The 21,028-nt window shown below is 51.8% G+C and overlaps 1 protein-coding gene across 1 annotated transcript in view; it reads right to left on the bottom strand.

The window, feature by feature from the left end:
* Nucleotides 1-15,407, bottom strand: part of Rps6ka2 (ribosomal protein S6 kinase A2) — a 187,907-nt gene extending 172,500 nt beyond the window's left edge. The window contains exons 1-3 of the mRNA XM_090337844.1: nt 14,881-15,407; nt 12,442-13,850; nt 6,910-7,002 (exon numbers count right to left, since the gene is read on the bottom strand). The gene's annotated coding sequence lies outside the window, so the exon portion shown is untranslated. The remainder of the gene's footprint in view (nt 1-6,909; nt 7,003-12,441; nt 13,851-14,880) is intronic.
* Between the last annotated feature and the right edge of the window lie 5,621 nt (nt 15,408-21,028).

Here is a 21,028-nt window from a genome sequence, read left to right as displayed (position 1 = left end):
GGAATAAGGATGAGGGAGGAAGTGTAGACGGGATGTCAGAGTAACATGGCGTCCTGAGATCTGAGCATTGACAAATTTCTGGGAGATGCTGGGTTAAAAGCCTTGCCAGCACGGCTGTCAGTGAACACAAAAGAGCTGATAACGTGAGGGGTATATTGGGAATTGCTGAAACTGTGGTTCATGAATTCCGCATGATGCCTCTTTTTAAACTCTGCACCTGGAACACTGGTTCGTGGCTGAGTCTCCCCGCCTGCCTCGCATAGGCAAGGCTGCAGAGGCCGAGCACCTGCGGTGGGCAGAGCTGGAGGAGACCGCACCCGACCACAGCCCCTTCCTCATACCCTGCAGAACTCAGACGTCGATATCCAGAGGCAGACCCTGTGGACTCCTCCTAAAGGCCGTGTGTGCAGAGCAGGGTGGGCCTGTGGGGTGGACAGAGGGGCGGGAAGGGACCTGAAGATAGACCACTTGGGGCCCCCAAATTAACGTTCAAGGGCAAGTATTGATCCAGGAAAATATTAGCCCCATTGTAAACCTTGTGTAGGAGAAGCAAGAGAAATGAAGGAAGTGCTCTTTCTTTTTTCCTTTTTGCCGGTCCTAGGGCTTGAACTCCGGGCCTAAGCACTGTCCTTGAGCCAAAGGCAACACTTGTGGCTTTTCCATGTATGTGGTCTGGAGGAATGGAACCCGGGTCTTCGTGCAGGCTAGGCGAGCACTCTTCCACCCGGCTGTGCTCCTGGCCCAGGAAGTGATTTTTCTGACAAGAAGTGATGGTGCCTCTGAGTTCCCCAGCACAGGACCACAGCATCCCGCATTCGGTTTAGAGTGCAGCCAACCAGAGCCCAAGGGAAGTCGTTCATGCCAGGGCAGAGAGAAGCAGCACCTCTGAAGGGCTTTCCAGGAGACTCTCCAAGCAAGCACAGACTACAAGGAAAGAAAGCAGTAGCTGAAGCACCCTTGTTGACAACCAGCCTTTAATGAGCCAGGTTTTGAGACTGAAGGCAATGAGAACTGCTGGAGCCAGGTCCCAGAGCCACGGTGACACAAGACGGATATGCTGGGATCAAATTCACACAAATTCCGTTTTGTTTTCTTTTTAACCCAGCACCCCTGGGAGGCCTGCAGGAGAATGGAAATTACTCTTCCTATGCACATTAACAAGAGCGCTCATTGCTCCTCCTCCGCCTCTTTTTTCTCAGAAGGGAATGAACAAGGGGCAGGGAAGGGAGCCTGCTCACTCCACGCAGCTCTATGTGGGCTGGGAGCGAAAGCCTGCCCCACCAAAGGGGTAGAGAAGTGGCCAAGGGGCCCCGCCCTCTCCCAACACCAGCAGCTATCTCCATAGCTTGCCTTCCCAGGCTGCACAGGGCTTGCCATGGCAGCGCGTGCTTCAGGAGCAGAGGGGACAGACGCAGCTATGCCCCATCCACCTGGGGCTCCAGATGCCCTTGACCTCCACTGTTGACCTTGACAGACATTTTCAACTGTCTCGTTGTGTGGTTTACCTTCCCTACTGGCACCCAACATTCTTGATAAAATAAATTACTCATTTCATTTGACCCTATTTCCACTCTTGTGTTTCACAAAATTTAGTTTGTTGAGAAGCAAACCTATTTTTCAAAAGCCATGGGCTGAATTTCCCATGCGAGTGAATGCAAGTGTTGAGCCCTGCCCCAGCTCCCAGTGGGACTTCCTGTGGAGGAATGGGGTGAAGGAGGCCGCTGGAGTGGGGTGAGCCCTCATCCTACAGGACTGAAGTCCCTTAAGAAGGAAAGCGCCATGGAAAGGTTGATTCCTGAGGCTGGTGGTCTGGAGCAGACCCTGCCCGGGGGCCCTGAGGAGGGGCACAGGCTGGCCACCTGTGCCCAGACCTCCAGCCCCTCTGACGGTGCAGCAGCATCCCTCTTATTTAGACCATCCCACCAGGGCCCCCTTGTCGCGTCTCCTCCCCACGCGCAGCCGAGTGACGCACCACGGAGAGAAGGTGAAAACATAACCATAAATCGAATAGCACTGCAATGCTGCAGTTGGTGGATCAGGGACTGACTCCAGAAGAACAGGGATGCATGGAGGCGGCCCTGCCTCCTCTCTCCCTCCACGGGGCCGCCCAGCACACGAACGCCATTGTAGCTGGCAAAGCTCTGTCTCCCAGCAGCGAGGGAGGCTGACACAACCACTGTAAACACCAGGCGTCTGCCGTGGGGGCCAGAAAGACACAAAAGGGAGCTGGGTGCTGTCCAAACCCATTGCTAACACAACAGCGTCGTGACACACTGCATGCAACAGCAGCTTTTTCCCCCTGAAGAAATTATTCACAAGGAAGGGGGGAAAAAAGGCTGAGTGCAGTGTAAACAGCCTCTCTGTATTATGAAAAGCAAATTATAAGCTAGGAGAACATTTTTAAAGCGTTTGCTGGGTTCCCAGCAAATGGCTCAGCATCATGGCGACCCAGGCTGCCACCCTCTTGCCAGCGCTGTGGAGGAAGCCCAGCTCTGGACAGCCACCAGAAAGCAGTGCAGGTCCATGTGCACAAACCTCCAAGCACACGCATGCGCAATGCTCAAAGACAGATGAGCGGGAACGAGGACATCGTATTTGCTTCTCAACTCGCCCATGTTCTATGCCCACACACCGATTCCAGAAATCAGCGCAGCATCTTAAAACAAAGCAAACCACAACAATAACAACAAAATAACAGCCTGGCTCCCACCAGTATCTAACTTGCTGGTCCTGCAGAGGCCAAGATGAAAGCTGCTCTCTTTAATGCTGCTGGAGTGATTGCCAGTTCAGCAGTTCTTAGGGATTTCTTCCATTCCCTCTCAAGCCATGCATGTTTATTTGTTCTAGAATTTATCTCATTTCCATATGGTAATCATGCAGAAGTGTAGCCAACAAAGCACTGTACATCCCGGGAGACACCAGCACTGCACATCCCGGGAGACACCAGCACTGCACATCCCGGGAGACGCCAGCACTGCACATCCGGGGAGACGTGAGCACTGCACATCCCGGGAGACGTGAGCACTGCACATCCTGGGAAGACACGAGCACTGCACATCCCGGGAGACGCCAGCACTGCACATCCCAGGGAGATGCAGGCATTGCACATCCCGGGGAGATAGGAGCACTGCACATCCTGGGGACACATGAGCACTGCACATCCCGGGGAGACAGGAGCACTGCACATCCCAGGAGATGCAGGCACTACACATCCTGGGGAGACACCAACACTGCACATCCTGGGAGACGCCAGCACTGCACATCCCGGGAGACACCAACACTGCACATCCCGGGGAGACGCCAGCACTGCACATCCCGGGAGACGCCAACACTGCACATCCCGGGGAGACGTGAGCACTGCACATCCCGGGGAGACGCCAACACTGCACATCCCGGGAGACACCAACACTGCACATCCCGGGAGACACCAACACTGCACATCCCGGGGAGACGTGAGCACTGCACATCCCGGGAGACGTGAGCACTGCACATCCCAGGGAGACGCAGGCATTGCACATCCCGGGAGACGCCAACACTGCACATCCCGGGAGACGCCAGCACTGCACATCCCGGGGAGACACCAGCACTGCACATCCCGGGAGACACCAACACTGCACATCCCGGGAGACACCAACACTGCACATCCCGGGAGACACCAACACTGCACATCCCGGGAGACGCCGGCACTGCACATCCCGGGAGACGCCGGCACTGCACATCCCGGGAGACGCCAACACTGCACATCCCGGGAGACGCCAGCACTGCACATCCCGGGAGACGCCGGCACTGCACATCCCGGGAGACGCCGGCACTGCACATCCCGGGGAGATGCCGGCACTGCACATCCTGAGGACACATGAGCACTGCACATCCCGGGAGACGCCAACACTGCACATCCCGGGAGACGTGAGCACTGCACATCCCGGGGAGACACCAGCACTGCACATCCCGGGAGACACCAACACTGCACATCCCGGGAGACGCCAACACTGCACATCCCGGGAGACGCCAACACTGCACATCCCGGGAGACACCGGCACTGCACATCCCGGGAGACGCCAACACTGCACATCCCGGGAGACGCCGGCACTGCACATCCCGGGAGACGCCAACACTGCACATCCCGGGAGACGCCAACACTGCACATCCCGGGAGACGCCGGCACTGCACATCCCGGGAGACGCCGGCACTGCACATCCCGGGAGACGCCGGCACTGCACATCCCGGGGAGATGCCGGCACTGCACATCCTGAGGACACATGAGCACTGCACATCCCGGGAGACGCCAACACTGCACATCCCGGGAGACGTGAGCACTGCACATCCCGGGGAGACACCAGCACTGCACATCCCGGGAGACACCAACACTGCACATCCCGGGAGACGCCAACACTGCACATCCCGGGAGACGCCAACACTGCACATCCCGGGAGACGCCGGCACTGCACATCCCGGGGAGATGCCGGCACTGCACATCCTGAGGACACATGAGCACTGCACATCCCGGGAGACGCCAACACTGCACATCCCGAGAGACGTGAGCACTGCACATCCCGGGAGACGCCAACACTGCACACCCGGGAGACGCCAACACTGCACATCCCGGGAGACGTGAGCACTGCACATCCCGGGGAGACACCGACACTGCACATCCCGGGAGACGCCGGCACTGCACATCCTGGGAGACGCCAGCACTGCACATCCCAGGGAGACGCAGGCACTGCACATCCCGGGGAGATAGGAGCACTGCACATCCTGGGGACACATGAGCACTGCACATCCCGGGGAGACAGGAGCACTGCACATCCCGGGGAGACGTGAGCACCGCACATCCTGGGGACACATGAGCACTGCACAGCCTGGAGAGATGTGAGCTCTGCACATCCAAGCCCTCCATGGAAATTCACTGAGCAAGCATGGCCTATGGTTGGGTTGCTGAAGCAAACTGAACATATCACTCCATGTTGCTTTAAATGGATTTTCTGTTGAGCCAATTCATGTTCTTTAGAGAACAGAAATGTGTGCATGTGTGTATGTACAGTATGACTGTGAAAATAAAGGAGGGCCTGGAGTTTGGCCTGGTGGTAGAGTGCTTGCCTAGCATGCACGAAGATGGGGGTTCGATTCCTCGGTACCACATACACAGGGGAAAAAAAGCCAGAAATGGTGCTGAGGCTCAAGAGGTAGAGCTCTGGCCTTGAGAAAGTCCAAGGACAGTGCTCAGGCCCTGAGCTCAAGCCCAGGACTGGAAAAAAAAAGAAAAAAAAAAGGACATCATCGGGCACCAGAGGCTCACAGTCTGACAGTAATCCTAGCTACGCAGGAGGGTAAGATGTAGTCAAGCAAGAAGTCCACAAGTCTCTTATCTTTTATTAGCCTAAAAAATGCCAAAGTGGAGGTGTGGCTCAAGCAGTAGAATGACAGTCTTGAATAAAAAAGCTAAGCTATAGCATCCAGGCCTGAGTTCAAGCTCCAGTACTGGCACACAGACACATGCAAATAAAAAGGAAATCTAGGGAAGCTAGAGAGAGAGTGCACCTGGATTTACACGGCGACAGGTAGATCAGTGCACACAGGTTTTGTTCATCAAAGCTTCCATGCTTTAATAATGGTGAGTGTCTTTTTTACAAAAGAAATGACTCTTCAGTTACCAGGTTCAAGAAGCAAGAGGACAGGAAATACATAAAAGGATTTAAACATATAAATAAGAAATATGAGACTGCTTCGTGCTCACTAAATACGTGAGCTGGAACAAGTCTCGATAATTGGCATTTACAGAAGATTATTAGACACACAAATGACACTTGTTAAATCCTCAGAACCACAGTAGTTACTCAGAGACAAATAATCACTAAAAGCATGGTATTTACAAGGATCTTCAAGATAATGTGTGCTGTGAGCAAGAGCACAAGGTCCTGAGTTTTGTATGCGTACATACAAAAACTAAGAAAAAAAGATATAAAAACCAGCCTCTCAGCCAGAAAAAAAAAAGATAATTTGTGGCATGTGATTCTTAGAAAAGGAGTTCGAAATATGGCAGGTCAGATTCCACAACATAATGAGGTTTCTTTAAGACAAGAAATTGAGGGGCCAGGAGTTTAGCCTAGTGGTAGATTGCTTGCCTAGCATGCATGAAGACCTGGGTTCAATTCCTTGGTACCACATACATAGAAAAAGCTGGAAATGGGGCTATGACGTAAAGTGGTTGAGTTGTAGCCTTGAGAAAGCCCAAGGACAGCACTCAGGCCCTGAATTCACACCCCAAGACTGGCAAAAAAAAAAAAAAAAGACAACAAATTGAGCCTGAGGCTAGTGGTTCACACATAATCCTAGCCACTCGGGTGGCTGGGGAGATTTGAGGATTGAGGTCCAAAGCCAGCCTAGGCATGAAAGTCAACGAGACTCTTCACCAGAAAACTCAGAGTGGCACTGTGGCTGAAAGTGATAGAGCACTATCCTTAAGCTGAAGAGCTCAGGGTCAGCACCCAGGCTCTGAGTTCAAGCCCCACACAAATGGGGGGAGAGGGGAGAGGGAAGAAATTCAGGGTAGAAGATGGTGATGAGAGTTGGGAGATGAGAATTTCAAAATCCAAGAACAACACATCCAAACACAGAAGCCCCTCCATGGCTCTTCTATCCACAGATATGAAGCAATTGTGAAAGAAGGTTTTAATCACTGGTATTATTTATTAATGGCACCATGTTATTCATCTGTTGTGTGATGCTTGAACCAGGGTAAAAACACAGATCATTTTTTTATGGCAAAAATGTTCAAAATCCTTTTTGTTAGCTTTCAAAATGTACACGACATTATCATTTGAGTGTGTGTGTGTGTATGTGTTTCCTCATGCCCTTGACTTTAATTCTACACCTGGCCTTTTAAAAAGAAAAGAATTGATGCTTGCTTACCTTGTTAGGAAACAGTAAGAACAGAACAACCAGCCTTGACACGCAGCCTAGCAGGAAACCATGTCCTGGTTTTGTTTGGTTCCATGAAGTGTTCTTAGCGTCCGCAATGGCGAGAACAGAAAAAGGATAAAAATAACTTTCTTCATCTTGTTTGTGGAGCTTTGAAAGGAACTATACAAACTAAAACCATGGCAAGGAGCCTGCAAAACTGACACTCCACACAGAACAAATTCTCCCTTTGCCTTTGCTCATTTGACCTCTAGGGGGTGAGCATTCCCCTATAGAACAGGTCAGCGAGAGACAGCTGTGGAGGCCTGGGGGCCAATGAGCCACCGACTGGGGGAGAGACCAGGGAGGGCGCTGGCCTGCTTGTGGGGCCAGGGGAGGAGCTGCCCAAAGTGTGGCCTGGCCACACACACACACACACACACACACACACACTCACCCCCACCTTGAACCAACGAGAATAGACACAAACACAGATGGTGTGCATGGCGCTTCAGCAACAAGTGTTTCCAAGACTAACTTTATGCAGGGGAAAACAGAAGGTGACAGATGCCGATGCTGGCCTCTGACGTCTCCTGACCTGTTTCCTACTTATTCATTAGCAAGTCCCTGGCTAAGCACAGGAATATTTGAGCTTTGGAAGGTAGGCTGGGAATGTGATTAAAAGCCAGGAGACTCTGTGCCCCAACCTGACTGTACCAAGACTCTTGATTTTCTCAGTGTTAAGAGTTTTGGGGGTGATTTTAAATGGAAATTCTGTAAGATGAAGACTGAACATATCAGCTCATGACTGTGATCCCAGCTCGTAGGGAGGCTAAGATTGGGAGGGCTGAGATCTAAGGTTAACAGGGGTAGATACAGGAGACTTAACTACCAACAACTGGATGCAGTGGTGCCCACCTCATCTGAGCTGAACAAGAGCTGTAAAATGGGCTGACCAAGGTAAGTCCAGGCATACAACCCCACTGGAAATGAGGCCCTAGCTCAAAAGGAACTAGGACAAAAAAAGGGGATGAGCCAGAGGCTTGGCTCAGTGGCAGAGCACCAGTTCAAGGCTCTGAGTTCAAAACCCCAGCACTAGTCGGGCATGGTGGCTCACGCCTGTCATCCCGGCTACTCAGGAGGCTGAGATCTGAGGATCGAGGTTCAAAGCCAGCCCGGGCACAAAAGGACCTGAGTCTCTTATCTCCAATTCACCTCTAGAAAAAGGGAAGTGGGGCTTGGTTCAAGGGTAGGGCAGTAGCCTTGAGCTGAAGATCTCAGGGATAGTGCCCAGGCCAAGATCTAGCCCTATGACCCCCCAAAACAACAACAACAACAACAACAGAGCTACCAACAAAATACATAAAATACATAGATTGACAGAAATATTAGCAAAGGAATCGTCATGGAAAGGTGATTTTTTTTTTTTTTGCCAGTCCTGGCCCTTGAGCCTCAGGGCCTGAGTACTGTCTTTAGACTTTCTCAAGGTTAGAGCTCTACCACCTGAGCCACAGCACCACTTCCGGCTTTTTTCTATATATGTGGTACCGAGGAATTGAACCCAGCTCTTTGTGCGTGATAGGCAAGCACTCTACCACTAGGTCAAACTCCCGGCCCCATTGGTTTTGTTTTTTAGGTTCCTGTAATATTTCTTGAGAATGGTTTAACTTAACCTCAACTTCTACTCATGGAAAGAGTGATAAACAAGTTTATTGTAAGGAAAGACCACTGGTAAAGAACATTCCCTTCTTTTCAGAGCTTACGTTTCCTCCTGAGGACATCTTGGGGAAAGCCACTTTTGGCCTGTAGCCCCTCGGGGCAGATAGAGCCACCCCAGAGGCCCCTGGGGCAGGCGCTGGGCAAGCAGACAGACCGTGCTGGCTTCTCTGTCCGCAGCAGGCACTTGGCCCAGGGTGTGCCCCTCTCTCCACAGCCAGGCCCCTGGTGACAGGCCAGAGAGACAGCTGGACACATACACTTCACCTCCTGGGCCCTCACCCCACGAGTCCGTGACTGTGGGGACGCCCTCAGAATGAACCCAACTTCAAGAAAATGAACGCAGGGGGCCCTTCGCCCCTGCTGGGTGGGCTTCTCTCATGGGCTGCAGACAGGAGGGTCTCTTGGGGGCATGCTTGCTGGGTCTCCAGCACGGGCAGTAAACCCAGCCTGTGCACAGACGGCAGCGGAACTGTGTACATGGCCTTCACACAGCGGCCTTCGCCCTCCAGACCACGCAAGGCGAGGTCCCTCCCAGACCCACGGGCATGGCTCGCCCCTTCTGGTCTAAGAAATCACCCCTCCCTCTGCTGTGGCCCGGCCTCCACTCTCGACACCTGGAAGTCATGCTGAGTGCAAGTCACTCAATGAAACCTAATTTGCCTCATTTTCTTATCACAGTGGCTTGTGGGTAACAAAATAACACGTGGTGAGTGTGGACGCAGTCAAGCGTGGGCCTCTGGCGAGCGTGGACCCTGGTTCGTCAAGGTGTGCTTGCTTTGCATGTTCCTCCCAGTGTCCTCCCGGTGTCCTCTCCTGTCCCGGCACCAGATGCAGCCTCAGGTGATGTGCTCGCCCCAGGCTGCTCTGGATGCTGGCAGAATGTCTGCATCACACTGTCTGCTGTGATCTCCTCATTGTGCTCAGAGCTCGCTTTCTTTCCCTATAAAGACACTTGACGGAAACAAGTTGAACAGCCCTCCCATTTCTTTATTTCATCCAGCTTGTTCTTGTCAAGAAAAGTTTTTTAAAAGCTGGCTCAGTTCTCTATTAAAAACAGCTTTTGTCTCAGGCTCTGAGTGTTTTCCTTCCTGCAGTTGATTAGCACGGCCTGTAGCTGGCCCGTGGGTCAGCTGTCAGTGAAACAGGCGTGCTCTGGTCAGAGCTGGTGGGCGTGCCCTGTATTGTGGGGGACACATCTCTGCTCTTTCTTCAGAAATGCACCCTAAATGAAACCCAGTGCCAGAGGACAGGGATTGATCCAGCAGGCCCGCGATCTACTTCTCTGACCTCAGGCCACGCTGCTGTCTCGCAGACCAGATGGGAGGAACATGGCTGGTGTGGACACAGGGAGGGATGAGTGGAGAGGGCCTGGCTGGCACCATTTCCTGAGGGGTCTGTGCAGGTGCACAGAAGGGCTGCGGGGCCGTGCTGCCGTCCCCCTTGGGGTTGGCCTCTCATCCTCTCTGCATTGATGCAAAGACTTTAAGGCACATGACTACGAACCCTCACAAGGCCGAAAACCTTGAGGGGTTCCCTTGCTCACCAGGAGCCAGCACTCGCCCCGTCTCCCTCCACCGCTCTCCATCTCCCTCCATCTTCCCTCCATCTCTCTCTCCCTCCTATTCCATCTCCATCCATCTTCCCTCCATCTCCCTCCATCTCTCCCCATCTTCCCTCCATCTGTCTCCATCTCCCCTCCATCTCCCCTCCATCTCTCTCCATCTCTCTCTCCCTCCAGCTCCCTCCATCTCAAGCCAGTGAGAGCCAGAGTCCTGACCCCAGGCCCACCTCCAACACCAGGAAGCCATTCCACACTGGCTTGTCTAGGGCTGCCCTGAAGAGCTGTCGGAACAGAAGCTTCTTGCAGCACCCCCCCTCCACCATTCCATCCACTGAGGACCTCAGAAGCTAGTGAGGACGGGGGACAGAGCTGCCGCCACCAACACCCAGGACAGACTGAGGGGAGAGTGGAGTGTGGCAGCTGCTCCCCTCCCCTTTGCAGGTCCCCAGGACCAGAGCTCAACCTTGAGAAAGGAAGACTCATCACCCCTACACTGTCAGCCCATTATACAACACTTCTCTGTGCCTTGTTAGGCCCTCAACAATTACCTCAGTGTGTCCCGCCTCCCTTCACACCTGGCCTCAGAGCTTTACCTCCACTTGGTTTTCTTCTGACCTAGAATTAAGCAGCCTGAATTCAGAGACCTTGAGCTGGGAAATTTGCTGAAGGAATTATTGGTACAGATGACTGACGTAAGAAAGCCTAAGAGCTGATTTATCACAGAAGGCACAATCCCCTTGAAGGTGAGACTGTCTGGTCACAGGGACAGATAATAGGTCAGGTGACAAATCAGAGACAAAATCACAGAAAGAAAGTATCAGGGAAGACTGGGGAAAACTTCAGTTGAGACTCAGACTGGGAACCTAGACAGAGCCAGAGCAAACTGGTAGCCTATGCCTGCAATCCCTACACTGGAATGCTGACACAGGAGTCTAGAAGTGAAGACCAGCTGGGTACACAGCCAAGACCACGTCAAAAGCGAAAGAGGGGAGAGAGGAGAAAGAGAGAGAAGAGAAAGGAAAAGACAAGATAAAAAGGCAAAGCATAGTGGGTCATACCTCTTCTCCTAACGTCTCAGAAGGCTGTGATCTGAGGATCACAATTCAGAGTCAGGCCCAAGAAGAAAGCCTGTGAGACTCAGATCACCAACTAACCGCAGAAAGGTCAGAAATGGAGTTGTAACTCAAATAGTAGAAAAGCTCAGGGACAGTACCCAGGTCCTGGATTCAAGCCTCTGGACCAGCACACAAAACAAAACAAAAACAATTTTAAAAGCAAGTAAAAGAAAACCACAAAACATCAGAGGGTGATGTATGCTACACAAAAAATGAACTAAGCAACTCATGTTGCTCAGGATGGGGAAAAGCGAAGGAAAGGAAGGGGTGACATTGCCTAAGAAGCTCCGAACTCACTGCCTGACTTAGAATTGTAACCCCTTGGCCGGGAGTTTGGCCTAGTGGTTAAAGTGCTTGCCTAGCATGCATGAAGACCCGGGTTCGATTCCTCGGTACCACATACATAGAAAAAAGTCGGAAGTGGTGCTGAGGCTCAAGTGGTAGAGCTCTAGCCTTGAGAAAGTCCAAGGACGGTGCTCAGGCCCTGAGCTCAAGCCCAGGACTGGCAAAAAAAAAAAAAAAAAAAAAAAAAAAAAAAAGAATTGTAACCCCTTGGCAACTCCTTTATCATCGCAATAAAAATATCTAAAACATACACAGAGGGGCACCTATCGGGATAATGTCATGAATCAAGTGAATTCCGCTAAAAACATGAGCAAGTTTGACTTCATCTCCAGAGAGACTAAACGTAAAAGTCAGGACCATCACCCAGCAGCAACACACAAACCACTGTCAAGGGACCTGGCGAGCTGGTCTGGGAGCTGGCCAGGGAGCTAGGGAGCTGGTGGGGAGCTGAGTGGGGGGGGGGGAGCCTGTGGGCGGGCAGGGGAGCTGGTGGAGGAGCCAGTGGGCCGGCAGAGAAGCAGGCAGACTTGGGAAGGAGTCCTCCTGGGGCTGCCTCTGGGGGCAGGGACCAGCCAGGGCTGTGGGGATGAGCAGTGAGGGTGGGCTCACGGTCCTGAGGAGGGACTGCACGCACTCTAGGAATCAGATCTGGCATGATCACCAGTGGAGTCCAGAGAATTAGTTGGTGTGAGGGAAAAAGCCATCCACACATTGAGTGTCAGAATGTTTGAGTAAACACAGACGAGCGGGCGTCTACTCCTCCACTCTCACAAGACAGTCTGTGTCCTTCCCCTGTGCTCTTACCTCCATGGTGGACTGCATTCCTCCCCTCAAGATCGAGAAAATGCCTGCTGCATCTTATTATGTGTGTTCCAAGGGTAGGGAGTGGATCCATGTCATCTCTGCCAGGCTGGCCTCCAAATCCCGGCTTCAACAGATCCACCTGACCCAGGCTCCTGAGTGGCTGGGAGGACAGGGGTAAGCAACTATGCCTGGCTGTCTTGCTGTGTTTATCATCAAAAATGTCCTAATATTCTAGACAGTGAAACATGGCAAAGTTAAAAAATTAAAGATATAAAAAGAAGAAGATTGGTCTCTACAGGAGAAAATCTGAAAGAATCTCTAAAACAATGAGTGTAACAAGTCTACAACAGTGATACATTAGTAGGAACTATATAAAAAATGAATTATTCAATGGAAAGGAGGAGATAGGAAGAAAAAAAACGGGAGAGAATGAAGAGGTGACACTGTCCAAAAAGAAATGTACTCTGTACCTAACTTGTTAAACAGTGACCCCTCTGTATATCCCCTTTGTAATAATGAGTTTTAAAAAATGAATGCCAAAAGAAAATATCTTTACATTAAAGAATATTTGAATCTTAAAAAAATGAATGCCACACTATTAAATATACAAAACTCTAATTTTTATACAGGAGCACCATAAATAATTGGAATCACATTTAAAACAATCCATTTTATGGCATCAAAGCAACCTTAGTATAAATTTAACAAGAGATTGTAAGTTCTTCCTAAGCTGAAAACTACAAAACATTGATAAGAGAAACTGAAACAAATCTAAATAAATAGAGACTATTGGTTGGAAAACTTGGTGTTATTAAGCTGTCAGTTCTGGTCTATTTGACCTATATATCTAACTCAATAACTCAGTATTGAAATCTCAGCAGGCCTTTAAAATCGAAATTGATATGAAGATTCTAAAATGTATGTGGAAATTCAAAGCATTTAGTTTATTCCAAAGGAATTGTTTAAGGGAAAAACCGAGTTAGCCACCTGTCTGCCTCACGCTGTACTCGTCTGGGTGGAGGGGCCCAGCCCAGGGACTGACAGGTGGAGAGAATGGAGACCCTGGACCTACAGTCTCCTGACTGCCAACAAGACCTCCCAGCAGTCCAGCAGGGACAAGACAAACCTCCAACAAATGGTTCTGAAAATCTCGAATCTCTCCTTGAGATGAAAAGAGGACTTGAGCTTGTCCTAATGTTAACTGACCGTAGAGCAGAGCTGGTCTAATAAAACGGCTAGAAGAAAACACAGGAGGCAATCTTTGTGACTAGAAAGCAGTCGGGTGTTTCTCAAATCAGGACACTGGTGGAGCACAGCGGTGTGAGGCCCGCTGTTCTCAGGGCCTGCCCTGCAGCTCCTTCTGGTCTGTTGTTTCTTTTCTGCTGCCTCTCTCCATCTCACACCTGGGACTAAAAGGGGAGAAGCCGGGTGAAGTTTCCCTTGCACTGTGAGATCATGGCTCAATCTTTTCTCATCCTTCATATCTATCAGCATTTTCTGAGCTTTCTTCCATAACTATGCCTTTTATCATAGCAAAAGAGCATTAAATCCTGAGGTCATTGACAATAGCAGAAGCATGGCTAAGGGTGGCTATTGCCCACCTGGGGTGTGTGCAAAGCCAAGGCCAGAGACCACGACAACAGTGACAACAGCGCAGTCAAGCAGATGGCAGGTCCCAGCAAGTCCTGTTATCACAGCTCAAGTAGATATGCAAACAAGTGGGGCAAGCTGAGGTCTGTGCCCCTGTCACACGTGTGTGGCTTCACGGTGAGGAGCAAATGGTAAGGGACGTGGACCTCTGCATATATGTCCTCACTCCTGTTCCCAAGACCAGAGGTGGTGGTGGCAGGTTTGGTTTACTCAGAAAGTAAAGAAATATCTTTTGGTGGCACTAGGATTTGAACTTGGGGCTTCATGCCTCCATTTTCCAGGTAGAAGCTCCCTTTTGCCCAAGGCCAACTGGACCTCCACTCCACAATTTATGCTTCCTGGTAGCTGGACTGACAGGTACCACCACAGCCTCTGGTTGCAAGCTTCTCTATGCCAGCCTCCTAAGAGGCTAAGATTGCGTGCGTGGCCCCCAGGACCTGGTCTCCAGCACACCAGCACGGAATTGGGCAGCACAGAGAAGAGGAGCCCTGGTTCTGCAGCATCCTGTGTCCACAGCCGGGCCCCTGCAGCTGCTCTAGGAAGGGGGCAGCTGATTCTGCCCTTGTGGGACCCTAGGCCTCTGCTCCTCACTGAACAGCTTTGCTGGAATGTTCCAAATGATGCTATGAACTAGGGAATAGAGGAAGGAAGGGAGGGAAGGAGAAGGGGAGAGGAAGGGAGGGGAGGGGAGGGGAGGGGAGGGGAGGGGAGGGGAACGCAGGCAGAGTGGGAAGCAAGGAGCCTGGTTGAGAACAGAGGGAGCAGGCGTCCTGCTGGGTGAACTCATACCTTATAATCAGCACGCCTGCTCCTGTGCCTCCTCCGTCCTTCATGCCAGCAGACAGGGTGCCCGACTTCACCCAGGCCCTCCAGCATGTCATCAGTGGCAGTCTCTGACCTCCAGACCACTTTGTCGTTCCCAGGAGGCACTGCCACCCTCGCCTTCCACACAGCTGGCCTGCAGAGGGGCTCAAACCTGCCCAGCAGATCTACCCACGCTGCCCTTCCGTGCCTCCCACACACTCAGCCTGACTCCTCTGGCTTCTTTTGTCCCCCCTCCAGCCCCAGACAATGCCTGCACTAGACCATTTGACAGGGTTCAGCCCGATCACTAGGTTTTGGGAGTTGGGCTTTGACCATGCAAAGCACCCAGCAACTTCCCACCTTCCACTGAGGCTGCCTAGGTCTACCCAGCAAGGCCAGCTCCCTGCTGGGGCTCCTCACCATGGTAGATGCTGGGCACAGACAGGCTGCCTCGCCAGCTTCCGGCTTCTGACACACACAGAGTGGCATCCTGTTGGCACCCTGTTGCCTTCTTGGGCCCTGTGTGGACAAGAAGAGTGCTGGTGAGGGGAGCCTGCCCACCGCCCCTCTGAACTTCGTCTCTCCTGCCTTCAGGAAGAGCTGTTCAGCCTCTCAGTCAACCTCAACATCTGTCACTTCCAGGTAAAAACCAAGGGCACACTTCTTAAGCTAAAATGTTGCTCCTAACAAGATCTTTAGAGACTTAAATTCATTCATTTTCTGACTGTCCTCTTGAGAACTTCATGCTGTGCCAGCCCTAACCTGGGCAAACGTGTCATCCTTTCTCCTCTCTCCTCCTCAATGCCGACTACTTAGCACCAGGACACTGGAAATTGCCACTCCATAAGCAAAACACTTAATATTGTTAATTTAAAAATAACCCTTGACTGTTTCTATTACTGGCACTGTTACTGATAAGCATCAATTTCTCAGGAACTGAAGAAGTTGAGATAGAACTTTGGAGCTTCCTCAGCTTTCTTTCATGTATGTCCTAGTTCAACAAATCCCTGGAGAATGCATAAGAAAATTTTAACAATAAATCACCAGGAGTAAAGTAGCTGAGAGTCTGGGTCTAAAGTCAGCTTGGCCGTGGCTTGCCAGGGCTCTGGCACATGGCACAGGCCCTCTGGGGCTCCCATTGGCATCGTATCTCCCTCTCTGATATCTCATGTGGGGTGAGACCAACATCAAATGACACAGAAGACACAGCTGAGAGGTGCCATCCATGTGCCCCCTTGGCCAGACAGAGGGGATTCCTGTGGGGTCAGGAGAGAAAGGATCTTAGAGGCAGGAGCTGCTGGCCTGGTCCCACGACCCCATGAGCTCACAGGAAGAGCGCATCCCACAGACAGCACCCAGAGCCTGGCAGGCATGAGCTGGCGTAGCCTCGCTTTGCGGCACAGCTTTCAGCAGAGCAGAGGTAGGGTAACACTGCAACTTCTCCCTATCTCCTTCTGAGTGCTCTTGAAGAGGGGACACTGCCTGCTGGCTCTGTCTCCCTCTTCCGGGGAGATCTCTGCTGCCTGGTGACACTGCCTCCATCTTCCTGGGCGGGGGGGGGGGGCAGATGGGTCAGGAGAGAGGGCAGGAGCGGGGAAAGGCTATTTATAAAGGTGCCATCACAGCACTGCACAGCGGGGTGACTCTGCAGGATGAGGGCCTCTTCCCCTGCTCCCCAGCACTGGATGCTTAGCCTGCCCCAGGCCAGGGGACAGAAGCGGGGGCAGGAGGGGGAGCAGGGCAGAGCAGCACCCACAGCTGGTAGGAGCCCAGCACTGGCTCCGGGAGCACTGTGGTACAGGAGCACTCGCACCCCACATCTTCTTTGAGGTTCTGTCTGTGGACCTGCACCCAAGCGCTTCACAGCCTGGAAATGACCCTTCAAAGGCTGCCAGCATTCTCCTTCCTCCCGGGTCTGTGCCATGCCCAGGGCGTGAAGGGGAAGAGGCACAGCGTGGGGCCTGAGCCTTGAGCAGGCTCCTCCTCACCCCCGGGGAGCTTAGCTCATGCGGGGGGAGGGGGGTCATCCAATGTGCCAAGCATGGTGGGGGCACAGGTAGAAGTCCCAGGCTGGCAACACTGTTGATGGGGAAAAGGGCCCCCTTAAAACAGTCCTGCTGATAGATTAGAATGGGAAACGAGGTGTGAGTCCAAGCTTGGCCTCATCCCTGCAAAGTGGGGAGGCAGGCTTGGGAATTTATTCAACCACCTAGACACAAGAAGCAGCCAGGCAGACAGACAGACGCCCGCTGGGGTCCTCCCACGGGCCAATCGCGAGGGTAACGGCATCTAAGTCTTGGGAAGCAGTAAATATATTCAAGGTGGGGAGGGCAGGGGTGCTGACCTCACTTCAGGGACAAAGGAGGAAGAAGCTACCAGCGCAGCCACAGGGCGGAGCTCACCCAGCGCAGCCACAGCACCAGCTGCGTCCTCAGGTGCCAAGACCAGGAAAGCAAACTCCTGAGGCTCAAGACAGACTGAAGCAGGCTGTGTCAAGATGGCTGGACACAGTGGAATCCCCAGAGGCCCCTGCTGTATGGACATTACTGGTACGGTGGGAAAGAACACAATGTGCCCAGGGATTGGGTGAGAGGGGTGTCAGACCCGACTTCTAGACACGAGGCAGGCAGATGGCACAGGTCCCTGGCTGCCAGGGGGACAGGCTAGCATCCTTGCCATGGTTATCAGGGCCCCTGGTAAGGATTCTCCCAGCCCCTTCCCTGACTTTCCACAATCACCAAATGATGTGGATGAAGATGCTAATGAAATTCCCAGGCCACACTCATACCACATCCAGATATCCAGGTTATCCAGCAAAACGGTGAGTGCCTGTGCATGCAAGAGACAGTGACCTGTGACCTTCTGTGTCCCACAGTGCCTAGGGCATGCATCTACAAGGACGTGTCCAGTCATTCCAGAGACGACTGGGCAGGTACAGACGCACACTTGTTACACAAGTTATACTGCCAGTCAACCGGTCCTTCTGTTCCCACAGCCTGCTTGCCCTCTGGAAGAGTGCCTCAGGGCTCTCCTGCCATGGTGAACTTTGGCCTTTTCTATGTTCCTGTCCTGCTCACTTCTGTCAGTTGTGGGGCTTGAACTCTGGACCTGGGCGCTGTCCCTGAGCTCTTCAGCTCAAGGCTAGCACTCTACCACGTGAGCCACAGCACCACTTCTGGTTTTCTTGTGATTAATTGGAGATAAGAGTCTCGCGGACTTTTGTTCCCAGGCTGGCTTTGAACCGTGATCCTCGCATCTCAGCCTCCTGAGTAGCTAGGATGACAGCATGAGACACCATGCCTGACTGCTCACTTCTTTGTTCAGGATGCAGGGACTTTGCACTAACTCCTGCCCTAAAGGTTTTTACCTGGCAGTGCTAATGCTCATGTGTGTATCCCCTGAAAGATGGCTGAGCATAAACCCAAGTGTGCCCAGTAACCTCATTCTTCCACCATCTCCTCTCATTCTGAGTTTTCACATTCTAGCTTGTTTTCCTTTGGATGCAAGTACTAAGATAAATAGTTGCAATGTAGGTGACATCTAAGTCCCAAGAGTGTGTGTAGTGGGCCATCTTAGGGATCAACGAGTTTTCCATTTTAAGCCTCACCCTTGGCCATAGGTGTCTTTCCCTCCAGAGAGAACATTTACTACGCCTCCCACACCACGTAGCTATGCCAAGAGTGGTGGCAGTTCATGGAGACTGGAGCAGAGCCCAGTGGACTGAGGCAGGCAGTGAGGTACAGAGCACCAGCCACAGGCGAGCCAGGGGGTGTGGGGAGCCCCGGGACGGGAAGTGACGGAATGGTAGTGATACTACCCAAGCGGGCCAGGCCGGTGCACCTTCAATGGTAACACCAGCCAGTGCCACATCAAAACACAGGCGCTATTTCATATCCTGCCCCCCAAAACTAAGGGTTATAAATGTGTTCGTTACATCTGAAGCAAGTCTCAAGTGTTAAAAGCAAGTCAGCATAAAGTCAATCCAGCACTTGACAACTCTAGAACTTTCTATCAGCTGAGCCTGAAATGCTAATTCTGTGCTTTTTGCCTAAATGGAAGACTTGTTACACTCAAAAAAATCTTAATTTCCATCACAAAAATTACAGAAAATTGCAGTTATTTCTCATCACCTGTCAAAGATTTTTGCTTAAGACGAGAAAAAATAAAAACTCATGGTGACTGCGCATTCAATGGGAAATGTGGCTGGTCTTGTTAGCAATGCAGCAGGCCTATCTTCTTACCTGGCTTCTGCCCCGGCTCCAGGTCATGAGCTCATCTTGTGAGGAAGAGCAAGGAAGTAGATTTCTGCCTCAGGTCCTCCGCCTCCCCGCCCAGCTCCAACAGTTGATTTCTAGAGGAATCTACTTCGTTGCTCAATTGCCTTGGGCCCTGGATTAAGTTCTGCCTTACCCCCTCCCCGTTGGAGGTAAAGAGTCTCACGGACTTCCCTGCCACAGCTGGTTTTGAACTTTGTTTCTCAGCCTCCTGAGTCGCTAAGGTTATGGTACAAGCCACGGTTCCCAGCCAATTCTTTTAAATTATTGACCCCTGATTTATAAAACCATGGGACTGCCTCCAGCATGCTGGGCACACACCTGCTGGGCCCCACTCCTCCACCCTGCTCACTAGCCAGGGACCCTCAAACTCCAGGGCAGACTCCAGCTCACCCGGAGGCACATCCTAACAAAGTGCCCAGTGCAGCTACACCCCAGCGCTGCACTGGGCACTGCCAGGGACTAAACGGGAAAGCATGTGCTTGGAACTGCTCTCCCCTCAGCTTGCTCAGTGGCCGCAGGCTGTATCATCTGACCTAGGCTACCAAAAACTTTATTGCTACCTGCTGCTGAGCCAAAACAGAGGCCCAAGTGGGAAATGAGGAGCGCTGAGTGAGTGAAGAGGCTGGGAGCTGCTGGGCCCTCTTTTCTTAGCTTCCCCAAGGGCAGGGTAGCAGGGCAATGTCCTCTAGGGATGTGATGTCCCCGACTCCTGCACAGGGGCTCATGTGACCACTGTCCTCCATCACAGGACCCCCTCCTCTTCCCAGCATGCCACCCTGTCTGAACCCCAGGCTGCTCTCCAGGAATGCTGAGGCTGGAAGTAAAGTCTTGAGAACAACCAAGGTTCAGAAGGTTCTGGATGGTGTCTGAGGAGTATTGGGAGTCCTGCCCAGTGTTCACGAGTTACACAAGTCAGGAGCTGCTCGTCAGTTCCTCTGCCTGAACTAAAATTGAAACCCCTAGCTTTGAGCCACACTGTTCCAAGACACCACCTTCTAATGACCTACCTATTCTAGGCTGGAAGCCAACGGGAGTACTGCCAACAGGCACGAGCTTAGAAGACGGTCAGAGGGACAAAGCCCGATGGAGGGACCAGCCAGGGCGGGGACTATGGGGTGTGCTGTCCCTACCCTGCGTGCATGGGGCCAGCTCCCCCAGCACAGAAAAGAAAATGAAGGACTGCCTTTGACCACAATGCCTCATTTTATGTGTGTCTCAGTCAGTGAGCAGGTCCCATTCCATGGTGCTCACAGGCGCCCATCTTTGTGGGAGGGTGTCACCGCACCACCCCGTGGCTGCCTCCTCACTGCTCCCCGCCTGCAGCCTTGCCTGTCCATGTCAGATTTCAGATGGGTTGCTTGTCAGCTTTGTTTTTTATTAAAGCTAAAAATGCCCCTTTTAAATGGGGCATTAATACAGCTGATTTTCCAAAAAATACTTTGAAAGCAAGATTGTTCTGAGGATTGAATATTTTTAAATGCTTAATGCAATAACTACACATAATTTTTATTTGTAAAAGAAATGAATGGAGCTTAGAAATTCTCAGGAGGCTGAGATCTGAAGATCGAGGTTCAAAGCCAGGTTCAAAGCCAGCAACGCCAGCTGGGGCATTACAAAGCCCGTGAGAATCTTATCTCTAATTAATCACCAGAAAAACCAGAAGTGGTGCTGTGGCTCAAGGAACAGGGTGGTAGCCTTGAGTTGAAGAGCTCGGGGACAACACCTAGGCCGAGTACAAAAAAAAAAAAAACAAAAAACCAAAATTTTTTAAAAAGAATGGAAAAAAATTAACAGGAAAAAAATATAATATGAATCAAAGCTGTGCACCACTGGCTCACATCTGTAATCCTACTCAG

Source organism: Megascapheus bottae, chromosome 8 (assembly GCF_031878675.1).
Source record: "Megascapheus bottae isolate mThoBot1 chromosome 8, mThoBot2.hap1, whole genome shotgun sequence".
Lineage (NCBI taxonomy): Eukaryota > Metazoa > Chordata > Mammalia > Rodentia > Geomyidae > Megascapheus > Megascapheus bottae.
The sequence above is the reverse complement of the archived record's forward strand: the minus strand, read 5'-3'. Positions and strand labels throughout refer to the sequence as shown.